The sequence below is a fragment of the Vulpes vulpes genome, chromosome 2, assembly GCF_048418805.1.
Source record: "Vulpes vulpes isolate BD-2025 chromosome 2, VulVul3, whole genome shotgun sequence".
NCBI lineage: Eukaryota > Metazoa > Chordata > Mammalia > Carnivora > Canidae > Vulpes > Vulpes vulpes.
Genome location: NC_132781.1, coordinates 114,064,766 through 114,081,068, shown reverse-complemented (window position 1 = coordinate 114,081,068; position 16,303 = coordinate 114,064,766). Strand labels below are relative to the sequence as shown.

General features: G+C 44.0%; 1 protein-coding gene across 2 annotated transcripts in view; it reads right to left on the bottom strand.

The window, feature by feature from the left end:
• The window catches only part of PRKCQ (protein kinase C theta), a 173,126-nt gene extending 157,592 nt beyond the window's left edge, over positions 1-15,534 (bottom strand). Inside the window, exon 1 of one of the 2 annotated variants that reach the window (XM_026016774.2) lies at positions 15,409-15,534. The gene's annotated coding sequence lies outside the window, so the exon portion shown is untranslated. The remainder of the gene's footprint in view (positions 1-15,408) is intronic. The other variant, XM_072749605.1, reaches the window with a different exon arrangement.
• Between the last annotated feature and the right edge of the window lie 769 nt (positions 15,535-16,303).

The following is a 16,303-nucleotide window of genomic DNA, read 5'->3' as shown; positions in this document are numbered from 1 at the left end:
CCCTGGGAGCATAACAGTCCTCCTGGCTGGAATGGTGTCATCTACAGAATCACTCCCTTTCATTTGTGAAGATATGGTCACCTTGATACAGAAAGAGAAGTTAAGATTTTTAGGTTAAGGCTGATTTTTTCCCAGTTGGCATGGGAGATCAATGGTATTTATGAAGGTTGCTTTAGAGTCAGAGTTAAATAGTGGGAGTCAAGAGGCCTTCAGTGTTATCAGACTTGGGGAAGATTCTAAGAGATGGTTTTTATCCTTAGGATTTAAGAAAAAGGGGCAAGAAATGGCCCTGTTTAAGAACTAAGGAGAGCCATTCTCTTCCCAGGGAAATATGTAGGGTACCAAGTGCATTCTCAGGCATAAAAATCACGTCCCTTCAGATGTTGCCTATGTGGAAGTTACTAAGAAGACAGGAAGTGAAAGCTCTGGGGCTAGAGCTGCATGAGTGGGAATTAATTAGGCAAGCCAACTTTTAGTTTCCTTCTTCTCGTGTGCTTACCTGCTGAAATTGTAGCAATAGGCAGTACAAAGTTAAGATTTTTTTTTCTTTTAAGAAAAGGTGTAGCTCCTCATTACTAACAGGAATCCTGAGTCAAATTCCACATATATGGAATATCTATATAGATCTATATCTATTTCTATATCTATCTATCTATCATCTATCATCTATCTATCTATCTATCTATCTATCTATCTATCTATCTATAGAGAGAGACAAATATTTATTGACCACCTACTGCATCCCAGGCATGTATCAACAAAGGAACACAGTGATGAAAAAGGAGCCATGGTCCCAAGAAGAATGCAGAATGAGAATTAGACATTATTTGGGACCAGGAAAAAGTGGAATATGCCTTTCCTACGTCATCTCATTTTTTTAAAACCATGATTTTGTGACAGTGAATATCAGAAAAATATCAGATATTTTTCCTCTCTCTCATTGTCCATAAAAACAAAGCATTTAGCAATTGAAGAGCAGGCCACATTCCAGAAAGTTGAAAGTATCTTTACTTTCCTCACTCTAACCTCATTGCACCGTCATCATCTAAATTATCTCATTTATGGACTGTTTACCTTTTTTCATACCTTTCTCCCCCAAAAGAAAGTAGGCTTCATGCAGGCCAGGATCTTGGCCCCCCTCTTCTCCCCTATACTCCTAATATCTAGATGAGTCACTGATCAATAACCAATTATGTGCTTGATTGATTCATATTTGTGGACTAAATAAATTCCAGCCTTCCATCTCATGAAGATTCCCATCATCTCTAAGTTATTGAGTAACATGGGAACGAAATCTCATCAGGACTGGAATTTCTAAGAGGATGTGTGTTCCTTACATTTCTAGTTGGCAGAATTTTAGATACTAAAGTGAAGTGAGAACATTCTGGCAGCATAATGGAAGGTATTTTGAGATCAGGGAGGAAGTGGTGCTCCAAAGCTGGTCACCCTTGGATTTGCTGGGAAGTCCACTCCAAGAAAAAAAAAATTCTCTGTTCTGTTCACAGCTTCTTCCCTTCCTCTGTTGCCGAATCCATAAGTCCTCTAAAAGTACTGGCTGGAAGCCAGGGGTCCACGAAGGAGGGGTCGGGTTAAAACAGAAGCGTACAGAAACGTAGACACTTTGTGTCTGCCTCTGAGATAATGTGGTATGCCCTGGGTGGTTATTATGAGTTTCCTATTTATATATATTTCAAGGCTATTATTTATGTTCAATGAATTGCTCAACCTTTGAAAATTGTCCATTTTCTCAAATAGGAAGCAGCTTTTGTGTTTCTGATTTTATTTTGCAAACCAACAAAAAATGACAGAGTACAGATTCCTTGGGATTTAAAAAATTAATCTTTGCAAAATATTGACAAAAGTAAGGTTTTCTTAAATAAATATCTCTCTGAACTTTTCAGAATCTGTGCTTCCGGAACTTGTCAAATAATAATAATAAATCATAAACCTAAAAAGATAAAAAACTTAATGTGAACCTTATTAGTGATTCATAGATATGAGAACTTACTAAAAAGCAGATTACAAAGTCACATCAGGGATATACTGAAAACAATTTAAATCTATCTCCTAGTATAACAATATATCATTCTTCTCATTTCCAGAACAATCCCATAAAGCTGAAGTTCAGACTTCAAAGTGATTACTAAAGAATGTTAATCTGGCTGCATTTCTCACTCATTTTTAATTAAACTAACGTTTCTCTCACAGCTTTTTGCAAGCTACAGCTGTCAGTATACATGTACGTACACGTGTGCATCCACATACAAGAGAATTTGCCAATTTTAAATGTGCCAAAACAATAATTGAGATGTAAAGAGGGAAGGAACTCTCAAAACTCACTTCTCAGAATTAATAACAATGTCAAGTAACATTTTTTTAAAAATGAGACAGTAGCTACAGTATATTGGCAAATTCAGGCTTGGCCGAGTAGAATGGTTAAGAATAGAGACTATGACACCAAACTGCCTCTGATCACATGCCAGCTCTGTCATTTAGGAGCTCTGTGACCTTGAACAAGCCTTTTACCTGTGTCCTCATCTGTAAAATGAGGACAACGAGAGGACCTACCTCAGGTGAGCTAATGGGTAAAGTTGACCAGAGCAGCATCTGGTATACAGAAAAAATATTTTCACATGATGGTTATGTCCTTTATAGTTGTTCAGCCAGAAGAGGACTATGGGTTCCTTCAAGGTGGATCTCCTTTGATCAGGCTTAGTGGTCACCCCACCTCTCCCCAGTCACACCACGTCCCCTGTACTTTGCACCAGAGCCAAGCACATCACTGTCAGGGTCACATTCAAGTGATTCAGTCAGTTGAGCTTGGGGATGGAGGTACTCCCCCAAGCGACACAAGTGACATCTTGCTTTTAAGAGTGATGGCCCCACACATTTTCCCAGAAGCAGGCTCTTCCCTTCTCTCTGCTCAGCTTCTCCTCTGCCCTCTCAGGGTGGGCGGTCACTTGCTGAGAGCCACACAGCACTTGGATCAGGGTGTCCTGGCTTCTCAAAACATTTCAGGTCCAGGGTGCCCTGGAGGGGTGCCTCTTGCATATCTCTGTAGAGGCCACAGGGCTGGTCTGAGGTAAGGCCCTCTGCTCACTGTTTTGTGCTTTCTTAACCAGGACACGCCTTGCTCTTCCCCATATCTAATCGAATTTTCTGTTCTACTGACTATGCTTATTTCTTGTCTTGGGTTTATCTAGCGCATTCTTCATCTGCACTTTGGTAATACCGCACCTGCTACTTGGGCTGGGTCACACAGCTCACCGTCCTCCTCATCACACCCACCTTCTTCCTCTTTGGGGTTCTCTGGACTCTCCCGCAGGCACTCTGCAGCTCTGGCATTGCGCTGGGATCCTGACATCAGTAAAGGGTACCAAGCGCTTGCAGAGGGGCCTACCTGCTAAGGGCAAGGGCTGGACGGCAGAGCAAGTGACAGATGTCTGCTCTGCGTGCACCAGCAGTGGGGCTGGGGAGAGGGCAGGGCCATCAGTGCAGGACCCCAGGCACATGGGGGATGTGCCAGTGTTGGGGGGCAGGATTCTGGGGGTAAGCAGGGCCTCCCAGCACATGGTCCCACATGGAGTGCTGCTACCCGAGAAGCAGCTGAAGAACTGGGGTGCATAAGCCTTTGAGCAGAGAGGCTGGAGGAGTAGGTGGGGGACAGGGTGGGAAGGACATGGCAAACCAAGCCAACAGTCTGAATTGCATCCTACAGGTGGTGTGGAGTAACCATGGGCTTGTCAAGTGGAGAGTCGCCTTAAGATGGTGTGTTAGCTCTGCTGTCACACAGAGTATGGTGTGCTTGGGAAGAGAGACATAGGGGCTCCAGCTCAGAAGACAAACATGAGGTCACCTTCATGAAATGGTTTAGCAGACAGCCTAATGACTCGTGCTACACCATGCCTCCTCTTCTGCAATGCTGCACGGCCTCACTCCAGAGAGATGCAGCCTACGGCCCCTGACCATGACCTTGGTTGGCCTTGACTTGCTGACCAAGGAAATGAAGCAGAAGTGATGCTCTGGGAATTCTCAGTTTAGCTCCTAAGAGTTCTCAGCTTTGGCCTTTGTACACTCAGAACACTCACTCTTAGGCCCTAACCACCATGAAGAGAAGGGAGCTGCACAGAGAAAGAGAGGGAGTGGGGGTGGTCCCAGGCTTCTAGCCATACCTTCTAGAAGCCATAGATCCCATCTCCTATCTGTCCACAATCTCATGAGAGATCCCAGGCGATTCCCCCAAGGAGTGGAGTCAGCCCAAAAAGTTCCTGATCCACAGAATCATGAACAAATAAAATGATGCTGTTTTAAGCCACTAAGTTTTAGGGGACGTTCATTACACGGCGATTGACATCCAAAGCAACACTCTGAGCCGAATGTCAAATAAATAATAAACTGCAACTCTGGCAACTTCAGGGCAACAGCACTGGCCCACAATCAACATGTGTTAAGTTGCCCTTTACCCTTGATTATTTATTACCACATCTCATTTCAAGCCTATGTCACACTTAACTGATTAGTGGTCAAGCTTTTAAAAAAGCGGTTCTCAGAAAATGTAATCCTCTGAATCTACCTTGCAAAAGCCTACGAAAATGTGGTGTGTGGATTAAAATTCCCTGGAGTTCAGTCTAAATTTTTCTATTGGTAGTTTTTAGACAAATATCCGAAGAGATATATGTTTCACTCGTTGGATCTGTAGGGTGTTTGATGATTTTTTACAGTTTGCTTTTGTAGCTGTATTATGAAGTGTCTTGAGATAGTGCAGTGCTTGAATAAATAGTGTGATAAATAGTGGGATCCCCGTCTAGGTCTAGACAGTTAGACCCAAAGGACTTGGTTATTTTTCCATGAGAAAATATCTACAATATTTATACTTAAATAAACATATGTCCTCTCTGTTCTGAATACTTGCAGTCTTTTCTCTGAAGAGAAGGGCCTTGTTCTCCCTTTTATTTCTATTGAAATAATAATATTCGAACACGATGTCATGTGTAGACATTTCTCTCCATCAGCTCCACCCATGAGAAACTGTTAATGGATGAGTTTTATTTCATTAATTTCTAAAATTATGTGCTAATTTATGCTTAGCAATATAGGCGGGTTTTTTTTTTGTCAAATATATTGCGTTTATTTCAATAGGTAACAAAAAGCATTTTTTTTTTTTTTACTGCTTACGCTCCTGAAGTACGTTTACTCTCAGATCTCAAGTGTACTATAAACATTAACAAATCTCAATGCCCACAAACCAGGAAAGAATCTCAGCAGTAAAATCCCCCCCTCCCTTTTTTTTTTTATTGGAACACAGGAAGGAAGTTTCAAGAATCCTGGGCTGTGCCTTCGGCAAATACTTATGCTGCCTTTGCTTCAGAATTTGGGATTATGCAAGTTCTTTCTCGCTGAATTATTTCATCAGAATTAAAAGGATTTTTACAAAACTTTCTAAGATTGGCCTACTTATATGCAAGGGGTAGAGTGATTCAAGTTCCTCTTATGAAAGAGTTTATTTATGGCTACTATGAATATCACCCCTTCTAAATAGCCTGAATATGTGTAAAAAAAAAAGCCATGTTAATTTATTATTCTACTTGAATAATGCAGAAGAAATTTTTAAAACTCCCATTCTTAGAGAAGATTCTATCTGGCTGCTATTCCTCATTATCTTATCTTCCAGAAACAAAATCCACTGAGGTTGTTCCTTTTGGAGAACCAGTACTGTCAGAAAACTTGGTTTTACAGTATCTGAGAACATTTGGCATATTATCATTACTACGACCAAGGGAAAGATGTTCTGGTGTTACAACGTCAGAACGCCAGATGCGAAGGCTTTGGAGTTCGGGTGACTATGGTCCTATATGTGGGTGAAGGATTACACATATTGCTCTTGGTGACATTTGTTCATCATCCGAGCTATTCATCAACACTTATAAATGGGCTAACCTGAGCCTGGGCACCTTGCCACTTATCCAGCACTGTACCCCTCTATCTGGCACTATACCACCCCAGGTACCTGGTGACATGTGATTGGAACATGCAGATATATCAAAGCAACACCTAGAAAACAGCTATAAAATATTAGGATCAGGAGGGATCCTAGAGACCCCTCATTCATTCGACTCCTGCATCATTTGGTCCATATGGTAAAACTGGATTGAGAAAATTGTGTTCTCATAGCCATGTCTACAACCTTCCTCTCTGCCTTCACATTGGATGGCCATGAAAGACTGGCATGTCCATGGAAAAGCAGGACCAAGGCAGGAGGGTGAAGATGATGATGCTCTAATTCAGATTCTTAAAACCCTGTGTGCTATCTATGGGGACTATCTATGTCCCCACTTAGCAAGGAGCCTGGAGAATGATGTGCAGAGAAGACACCAGAGAACTAGTGAGGGGAAGCGGGTGCGGGGGGTGGGGTGGGCAGCAGATGCCAAACTAGGGACTGGCTACCAGAAGTCAGCACTGCAACTGCAACAACGTACTTGGCTCTATGAACCACTTTTCAGTTAGATCCCTCAGGCTCACCTTGCAAATATGGGCAAAAATTGCAGAGCTTAGGGCTCTTAGACGCTAATGATCGGGCCCTGAGAAATGTAATATTCGCTGAATCCTTCACACTGACAGTTGGAGGAAAACAAAATATATTCCCTGACTCTGAGGGGCTTCCTGACCTTCCTCACTTGGGTCCAGAGGCAGCCTGAGCTCTGTGCCATGAGCTAAAGTAAAAGAAAGAAACCTAAGACCTGGCACATGCCCTTAAGGTGAGCTTACTAGAGGAGATAATAACATAATTAAAATATCATTACTGAGCTCTGGTGAGGAGCTGGAGAGAAACTGCAAGTCCTCAGAGACATAAGAAAGTATTAGAGAGAGAGAGAGAGAGAGAGAGAGAGAGAGAGAGAGACATTACAAGCCACACAGCAAAGGCATAACCAAAAGGACACTGTTTTTGTAGTTGCCCAAAGGGACTCTGATTGTGAAGAGCTCTTCATGAACAGACGGAAGAATGCACTTAGAATTTACAGGGCTACCTTATTTTCTCATTTCCCAAAGGAAAGGAGGATACTTTGGATGGTAAAGCCGTGATGGGGCTGGAATGCAGAGGAGCTGAGTCTTGGAGGTGAGAAGCGTCTCCCTTAGTCTGCAGGCAAAGATGAGCATAACTATTTGGTTACCCTCAGCTGACCTCCTGCAGCCCCTCTCCAGGAGGGAAATGTCACTGTGGAACTTTGAAATCTGCCTCTGAAATCCCATAGGGGCTTTTTTGTTGTTGTTGTTACAAACCAGAATCCTAAACTCTAGTTTTAGCTGTGGCTTACTTACTGTTAGGAACCTCTGCATAGGCCCGTTTAGTTTTATTATTGTTGGGATTTATTTTTTTATCTCCTTTAAAGGATTATGGCATTTTTTTCCTTTGGTTTCAATATTTTTTGGTTATTCTACCTGTGAGTCCTAAGTAATTTATTATTCTTTAATTTTAAAACATCTTTCTTTAAATGCTTTCAACGATTTTATCTTTGGCACGCATTTGTCGTCCTAGTTCTTGAATTTAGTTTTTTTTTTTTTTTTACTTTTTACCTTTCTTTCTATTACCTGCTTCAATGAATTTTTAAGATGATTATGATTTTTTTCTGAGGAGTCTTTAAAATCTTTTATTGTTTCATTAAAAATATTTTACCTCTTTTATCCTTTAATATTTTCTTTTTACTAAAATAATTTTTGAGTCTTGGTATATCTATATTTAAAGTGCACCTATTACTTCATCCTCTGCTTGCAGGATATTTCAATATTGCCTTTTATTTCCTGATCATTCTTAACTCAGTCTTTTTTCCTTTTATTGTTGGCGTTATAGTGGTCATTAAAGTGAGAAACTGTGAGGAGGATGGAGAAAAAAAAATCACACTGTAAAGAGGGGAGATGGAGTTTTTATCTTGCATCAAATTGCTTTTTGCATCTTTGAATGTTTCCCAACACTTCCAACTCTTATTTTTTAGAATTTATCCAGATAAATCCACAGACCCACAGGACTGCCCAAGATGATAATGATTCTACTTGGGCAGATATTTAAACCCTTAGACTGGGATTCCTTCCTCCTATCACTTAGCACATAGTCTCTTAGACAAAACAGTTTCTAAAATTTAGGCTCATTTATTTATTCCACTAATATTTATTGAGTACCTACTATATGTCAGATTTGTTGACAGAGACTAGGGATTCAACAGAGAATAAGTGGGAATGTGGCATCTGCCCTCATAGAGTTTATAATCTATTGGAGAAATCTAAAAGCCAACAAACAATGGCAATACATTCTAAGTGTTGTGGTCATAACATTTGCTGTTTGGCTACTAATGCTACATGTTGTGGTAAGGACTTTATATGGATGATCTCATATGTCTTTTAAGAACATGCGGAAGGAAACAAAATCCAAATTTACAGGATGAGGAGAAGATTTATAGTGGAAAAGATGTCTAAGGGACTGAATATGTATAGGAATTTGCCAAAAGATGGAGAGTTTTAGAATTTGGGCAAAAAGTTCCATGAGCCATGGGATGCATGGGACCACTAAGGAACCAAAAGGGGCTCAGACTGGGAGGAATGTGATGTGTGTGTTGCTGGAGAATGAGGCTTGAGGACAGGGGGGTGTAGATCAACTAGAACCCTCTAATTCATGTTACAAGGTCTGGGTTTCATTTCAAGTATAGTGGGTAGCCACTGGAGAATTTAAAGCAAGGAGTGACACACTCAGATCTGGGTCCTAGAAGGGTTCTTCTGCCTGTAACAGGGACAACTATCTATAGTAACAGAGGCCAGGTAGGAAGTTCCAGAAGCCATACAGAGAGAAGAAGTGGTGGTGGCCTGTAAACGGAGTGGGGAAGAGGAGGTGGGAAAGGGTGGATGGAATAAAGAGATGCAGGAGGTGAAACTAATAGAATGTGGTTTTGGGTGAGCTATGGAGGTGAAAGGCAAGGAAAAACATCTAGATTTCTGCTTATGTGAGAAGAGGTGATGCCAATGCCAGATACAGAAAAGAGTGGTAGAGAAATATTTGCAGCAAGAGAAAGGGGAAGCTGATGTGTTCAGTTTGGGGCATCCGGTATTGAACGTGTCCATCAACTAGTGGCAGAAGATCAGTAGAACTTTGGAGAGGTAACTTTTGGGTAGTGGTCAGTGAGGAGATGGCTCTTAAGATGAATGAGGAGTGAGGCTACCATGAGGAGAGAGAAATGAGGATCATCAGCCTTCCAGGAGACAGAAAAGAAAGGAGGAGATTGCAAAGGAGAAGAAAAGAAGGAAGAACAACGAGAAAGAGGACAGAAGGGAAACTTTGCTCTAAGAATGCAGGAGTGCTCAATGCACAGTCTGCTGCAGAGAAGTCAAGTAAGAAAGGAGTGGAATTCAGCAAGGATTAGCAATAGGGAGCATGAGTAACAGCTTCCTAAGAGTTAGTAGAGGCAAAACCAGAGGTCTGTGGCCACGACTTAGCAGAGCAAGGACAGAGTAGCTGGCAGAGACGACAATTTAAGGGGTCTGGTTGTGAGGAGGAGGAAAGAGAAAAGAAAGTAGCTAGAGGAAGGACAGTCTTTTTCTTCAAAGAGGGAAGGGGTTTAAGCATGTTTGATGCAGTGAGAATGGGGCCAGTGATGAGGGAGGGAAGGGTAGCACAGATGAGAGAGGAAGGAATGAAGATAGTGAGATGCCCAAGAATGAGGAAGAAATGGATCCCAGAGGATCAATGGAGGAAGAACATTTGCCAGGGGGTGAGGCATCATTTTTTTCATTGTAAAGAGGAGGGGAGGGTGGGAGAGTAGACTCAGTTGAAATATGTTACAGCCCTGTGATCACAAAGTCAGGCTGTTTTTCATCAAAAAGACTTCCATTTTTCTCAGTGAACCAGGAAGCAAGGCAACGTGTTGAGAATACGGGAATGGTGTGGCAGGAGGAGGTCAGAAGTGGCTGCTGTAGAAAGCAAGCAGAGGTGACCAGGGAAAGTTCGAGAGCCTGGCTGAAGGTGGAAATCATGGAATTATATAGCATCATGAATTTACATAGTTGCATAATTTTGTCCAGTAAAAACACCCATCAATCTCTGTATACACACTGGGGAAAGTAGACAGTTGGTCTCAGTCATAGCCCCAGGGGTCCTGGCTTTAGAAAGGAAAGTGGCTCATCTCACATGGCCCCTCCCCAGAGAAGCACCTAGGGAAGGAGAGCTTTAGGGGCAGAAAGAGTAGCTGCTTTCATCTTTGCAAACTTCAGGTGGAATGATCCCTGGTCTATATAATCAATATTATTTCTACCTAACTGATCTAGTTTAGGAAGCTGATGGGATAGCAGCGCCTGGGTGGCTCAGAGGTTGAGCATCTGCCTTCAGCTCAGGTCGTGACCCCGGGGTCTTGGAATCGAGTCTCGAATCAGGCTCCCTATAGGGAGCCTGTTTCTCCCTCTGCCTGTGTCTCTGCCTCTCTCTCTCTGTGTCTCTCATGAGTAAATACATAAAATCTTTTTTTTAAAAAAGAAGCTGATGGGATATAGTTCAAAGTTTATATTCTTCCTAACAATGTGGAATATGGTTATAACACTTGCCCCAAGAAAATATCTTCCCTAAACAGCCAACCGATAAACGTGGGGAATCCAACCCACATAGTTTTAGCAGTAAATGATCCCATGTAACCAGGCAGCCGGCACAGCGCATGCTCAACAAATGGCAGTTTCTGTTTTTCCTTCTTCCCTCCAGCCCAGAGTTTATGTGATTCTGTGACTTACCAGGAATGGTACAGAAAACTAAATGCCATAAGCCTATAATTTTAAATGTTCATGTAAGCAGCAGATTGAGCATGCCCTAAATTCCATGACATATAGCTTCATGAAATAATTACTCTCGCTACACAAAATGGTTCTAGCATTTTCTGTTCCATTTCATTTTTAAAGAGAAATTCATCACAAATCAATAATTCCATAACCTAATAACGGATCATGTCTTGCAGTTAAAAACAACAACAATGGTGTAAGAGGCCTATTTTTTTTTTTGTATCATTGAAATCAGTACACAAATGGACCACAGAATGGAAAAGGTTGAAGGCTGTTGTTGTAAAAATGCAAAACACACAACTAAATGAACTTCTCCCAAAACTACAAGAAAGGCGTTCCAGCTTACACTCATAGAAGGCCTCACTTCTTGCTCACCTGGGCTGTGAGGAGTTACCTTATCTGACTATATACTCATAGCACCTGGTTTGGTCTGATGGCACTCTAGTAACTAGGGACTTGGTCACTCAGGGAGAACAGCTCAGGGGGCTGCAGATGAGCAAAGGACAGTTAAGGGTCTGCTCTTTGTACTTTTAATGAAAGAGTGGCAGCGGATGCCACAAACACACTTTGAGGGGAAGCCTCTGGGCTTACCCTGCTCTCTTGCATCCCCCCCTACTGTGCTCAACCTAGACTGCACTCCTTTCCTTGGCAAATATGTCATGCTCACATGTGGTCAGGCCATCCTACAAATGCCATCTCCAACTTCTAGAACATCCTCACCTGGCTCACTGCCACCTACCTGAGCCATTGCTGCTCCTGAGATATCTTTTCAGACACCCCAAATTTAGGTATTCTTATGTACATCCCTAGGACAGCACTTCCACATTCACTCTGCACTGATTTACTGGGGGCCCTCCTATGTGCCAGGCCCTGTGATGGCATTAGGGATATGGCTACGGATGAAACACTAGCCTTCACATGGTTTACATTCTAGAGGGGGAAACGGGAAATAAATACGCAATATAGGTGAGCACCATAATCCTATAAGCTGACATATAACAATGTAAATACATGATGAAATTATCACAGGTCATTTTAATTTCCTTTTGAGTTGTGTGCATCTCCCGTATGGATTGTACACTCCAGTGTGTGGTTCTGAGGCCTATAACAAAAGCCTGATGAATTAAAGTAGAGCTGTCAACCTTTTGGCTCTCTCCAGGCCCCAGGAATTTGTCTTGTTTTGATTGCATACAGGAGATAATTTAACTTTTAATCTGCAAAAGGCCTGTTCCACACATTTAGAGCTATTAGCACTAATACCAAGCCTACTTTATTCTTGACAATGATTTATTTCTAAATCACGAGGTCCTTCACATTAGGTAGGGACAACCCTATTTAGAGCAACCTTTTGTTTTTCAGGAGCCCTCCTGCTTATGGGTTCCCTGGTCCCTAAGCGTCAGTTTCTTCACCTATAAAATGAAAATGGTGATGACAATATCTAACTTATAAAAGCTTGGTGAAGATTAAATGAGATAGTAATGTTTGTCAAATACAAAATTCTGAGGTTCGTATCTGGCACATAAATATAAGTACGAATGCATCAAGGGCATCATGAGCAAAGGGCAGTTAAAAATAATGCTTTAGTGATTTTTTTTCAGCTCTTCTATCACTAATCATCAATATTACTAGCTTAACTCAAAAATTAACATCCACCTGTGGAAGCATGTCCCGCCAGAGTGAGTACCTTACAAATCTTCTAATTTAATCCCAGAGCAGAAATCCATGATTCTAGGCTGGGGTAAACTATTCCTAATTTCTGAAGTCTCTGATTCTCACTGTGCCCCAAGGATATTTTTAGATGAGAGAGCAATGTGAATTTGTGTATAAATACTGATGTGTTAGGGTAATGAAGCTATTTCCCTAGAAAACACTTTCAATTCACCTTTCAATGTTTTTCTGACTTTCTCATGATTTCTTCCTGCCTCAATGTTTTTCTGCACTTCCCATGATTTCTTCCTTAACAAGCAGAATGGATGTGACAAGGCAAAATGAGATGCACTGCTGCTTGAAAATGGGACATTTAAATTTTTAATAAAATGTACAGAAACAGAAAGAAGAAGTTAAATGCTAGGTATGTTACCGTAAGACTACTTTCTCTACTTTCAATTACAGATTTGATTTGGGGCAACAAAATTATATAAACATAGCGTCACATGCTACATCTGTGTTCTCTGGGATTTTTCATCCTACAACAATTTGTTTTAAACAATTTCGGAAAATCACTTCAAAAAAAGAAAAGACTGAACCCTATAAAAAGAGAATCACTTGAGATAAAATATACCCTTATTAACAGTCACATGTGATTACTCTATCAGCAATATTCTCAGGGGCAAACAACATAATAATCAGTCTGAAACATGAACTGCATTAAAAACAGGAAGTGCTAATTCTAATTCCTATTTTAAAGGAAAGCAAATGTCCTAGCATCATTAAATCTTGCATTATGAGGGGATTTGTGGGACTTTACTCCTGGATGCCAGTTACAGATTTGCACTGTAAACCCACACCCTCAAAAAATCCTGAACTCAGTCCACAGAGAATTTTAGATAAAACATTAATTTCATTATACAGAAAAACTGTGTCTTTCCCACAGAAGAGAGCGAATATAACAGAATGAGTGACCTTTATAGAAATGACCAAAGACAAATGGGCTATTCAAGGGAAACTCCAGTACCTGCTCTGAACAAGTGAAACGGAGGATTAGTGTTGAAAGGGATCTTTGAGATGGTAAGAAGGACCAAGGTATCAATGATTGGACAATATCCCTGCATAGCTGAAAGGGAAATGGCAACGGCAAAAGAAAGTTCCAGCCGCTGATCCATGTACATTCAGAGCCAACTCGATAAGGGAATTTCTGTCCTCAGAAGGTAGTAGACCTGTAGGAGAACCTACAAAGAAGCTTGCCCAAGCTCTACTTGCCACTCTGAGCCACCATCGCACAAGACAGCAGCGGAAGTGAACATGACAAAGTGGAGGGTGGTGACAAGAGTCCTCCCTGGAACTTCACATTTTAAACGTTTACAAGAAAATCACAGGAGGCCGAAAACAAACGCTGGTGATGCTGAGCCGGTTACTTTTGAAATCTGAGATAAAAGTTTATGAGAGAGAGAGAGAGAGGAAAAAAAAAAAAAAAAAAGACCCGAACCAAACCGAACAACTTAATTTAGTCTTAATCACTAACTGGGAGGAGTTTCACAGCTGGGGCTTGGAAGGTTTTAGAAGGTCTTCCTGTGCCCAGGCTTTAAATATACATACATTCAATCAGCAGAAGAAAGGGACTAACAGGACCAATCTGTGGCAGACACCTGCCTCGAACAATGGCACCGAACAATGGCACCGATCTCAGAGGGATTTTAAACAGCTGTGCATAAACTTCAAAAGTAATTTGCAACCAAATTAGTAAGCGTCACCCTCTTTCCCACTAGACACAGCATTTTTTAAAGAGATCAAGCATCCGCAGTAAGCCTGCCATTTTACAAGAGATACCCAAGATAACCTAGCGAACACATGAGGATGGTGATTCGCAAGGTTGGGGTGTAGGGTGGGGGGGGGCGACCCAGGGGCCTTAGCAGGGCTCCTGTGCCAAACGTCAGGTGGTGGGCACTGCTTCTACAGAGAGGTGCGAGGGGGGCATGGAGAGAGCTAGTGCAGCAGCCGCCAGACTTGTGCTGGGGTGGGCACCTGGGGCGGGCACCTGGGGTGGGCACCTGGGGTGAGCACCTGAGGCAGCTGGGCCTGCGTCCTATCCCCGCCCCCCCTGTAGGCTGCTGCACCCTCACCCCTGCGGGGCAGAGCAGTGAGTTCTCCATTCTCCCTGCACCTGCACGTCACCACCCCGTCCGGGTCAGCTTGTGCCATGACTGCATAACCTTTTCTTAGCACCCCTTTGAGCAGGGCAACCCCAGAGGACAAGGCACACTCCTGGCGGAAAGAATCCGCGTCTTCCGAGGGGTGGGGGCGGCCTTTGGGATTCGCAAGGCTGCCCAGAGCGAGCCCCCAAGCCCTGGGGCGTGGACAGGCCATTTCACACGGATACCTGGGGCTCTAAGGAACCGAATGAAATAAAGCTCTTTAACTCCGCTTGCCTGACACGGGGCCCTGAGAGCTGGTGCAGCCTCGCTTGAGGTTACAGGACGTAGCCCACAACTTGCCTCTTTCCTGTGTCTGCCTCCGAGCCGCCTCGCCCTACCCCAGGCCCTTGAAAAGAAACTTAGGGTTGCCTAGAAGAGACAGACCCCATGAAAACCGGTTGTTTCCCCCTGTGGACAGGTCGCCACCCGCATCAAGCGGCTCTCCATCAAGGGTTTGCCAAGGGTCTGAGACTTGCCACCCTCTTCCCTCCCGCTCGCCCCAATCCGTGCAGGTAAGACTGGGCTGGGGTGGGGTGGGGACAAGAAGGAAGAGAAGGAAGAGAAGGCGCCCCCAGCCCCGGCCCCGGTGGCATCCACACGGCCAGGGGCGCAGCATCCCCAAAGCGCGAGCGCCCCAAAGTTCGCTGCGCTCGGGTCCCTCTGCGGCTTGGGGGTGGCCCGCGCCCCCCTCCCCGGACCGTGGGGCGGGCCCCGCGCGCACCCCGCGCGCACCCCGCGGAGCCCGGGCTCCTACCTGCAGGCGGGGCGGCCGTCCCGACGTGTTGTTGCTCGGCGGCGGCGCGGGCTCTGGCGGGCCGGGTGCCGGCCAGGGGGCGCTCGTCACCCCGCCGCCCGAGCGCCCCAGCGGGCTCCGCAGACGCCGCCCCGCAGCCGCTTCCCCGCCCCCCGCGGCCGCGCTCCCCCCGGGGACCCCCCGCCGCGCGCCGCCCGCCCCCCGCCCCCGGGACGGGGCAAGGTCGCGGGCAGGGCCGCCGAGCGCGGGGGGCTCCGCGCCTCCCCCAGCCCGAGATGGAAAAGGATCCTTCCGAAGGGAAGGAGCAGGGTCCTTGGGCGAAAACGGGCTTCACCGCTTTTGTCTATTTTTACTCTGCAAAGGGCTCCATCCACATTCGCTCTCAAATTTTCAAGTGACCTACTCCAGGAGGTTTGCGTGGATCACCCTTTCTAGACTGTGCCCTAACCTGCGATTTTAATTCTTTTCCCTTTTTTCTTTTCTTTCTTTCTCTCTCTTTTTTTTTTCTTCACACTGTGGTCTTGTGTCTACTTTTCAAAGTTGCATCTTTTTTTTTATTATTTTTTATTTATTTATGATAGAGAGAGAGAGAGAGAGAGAGAGAGAGGCAGAGACACAGGCAGAGGGAGAAGCAGGCTCCATGCACCCGGAGCCCGACGTGGGACTCGATCCCGGGTCTCCAGGATCGCGCCCTGGGCCAAAGGCAGGCGCCAAACCGCTGCGCCACCCAGGGATCCCCAAAGTTGCATCGTTTTAAGTTGGACAGCGCTTGGAACGGCGACGTAATGTCCAGACACTGCGTTTGTCATTTGAAGACTTGCCCACCGTGGGGGTGGTACTGATGGTAATCATGGGGAGGATAATTGGGCTGGTTTTTTTCCTATAGCCCGGAGAG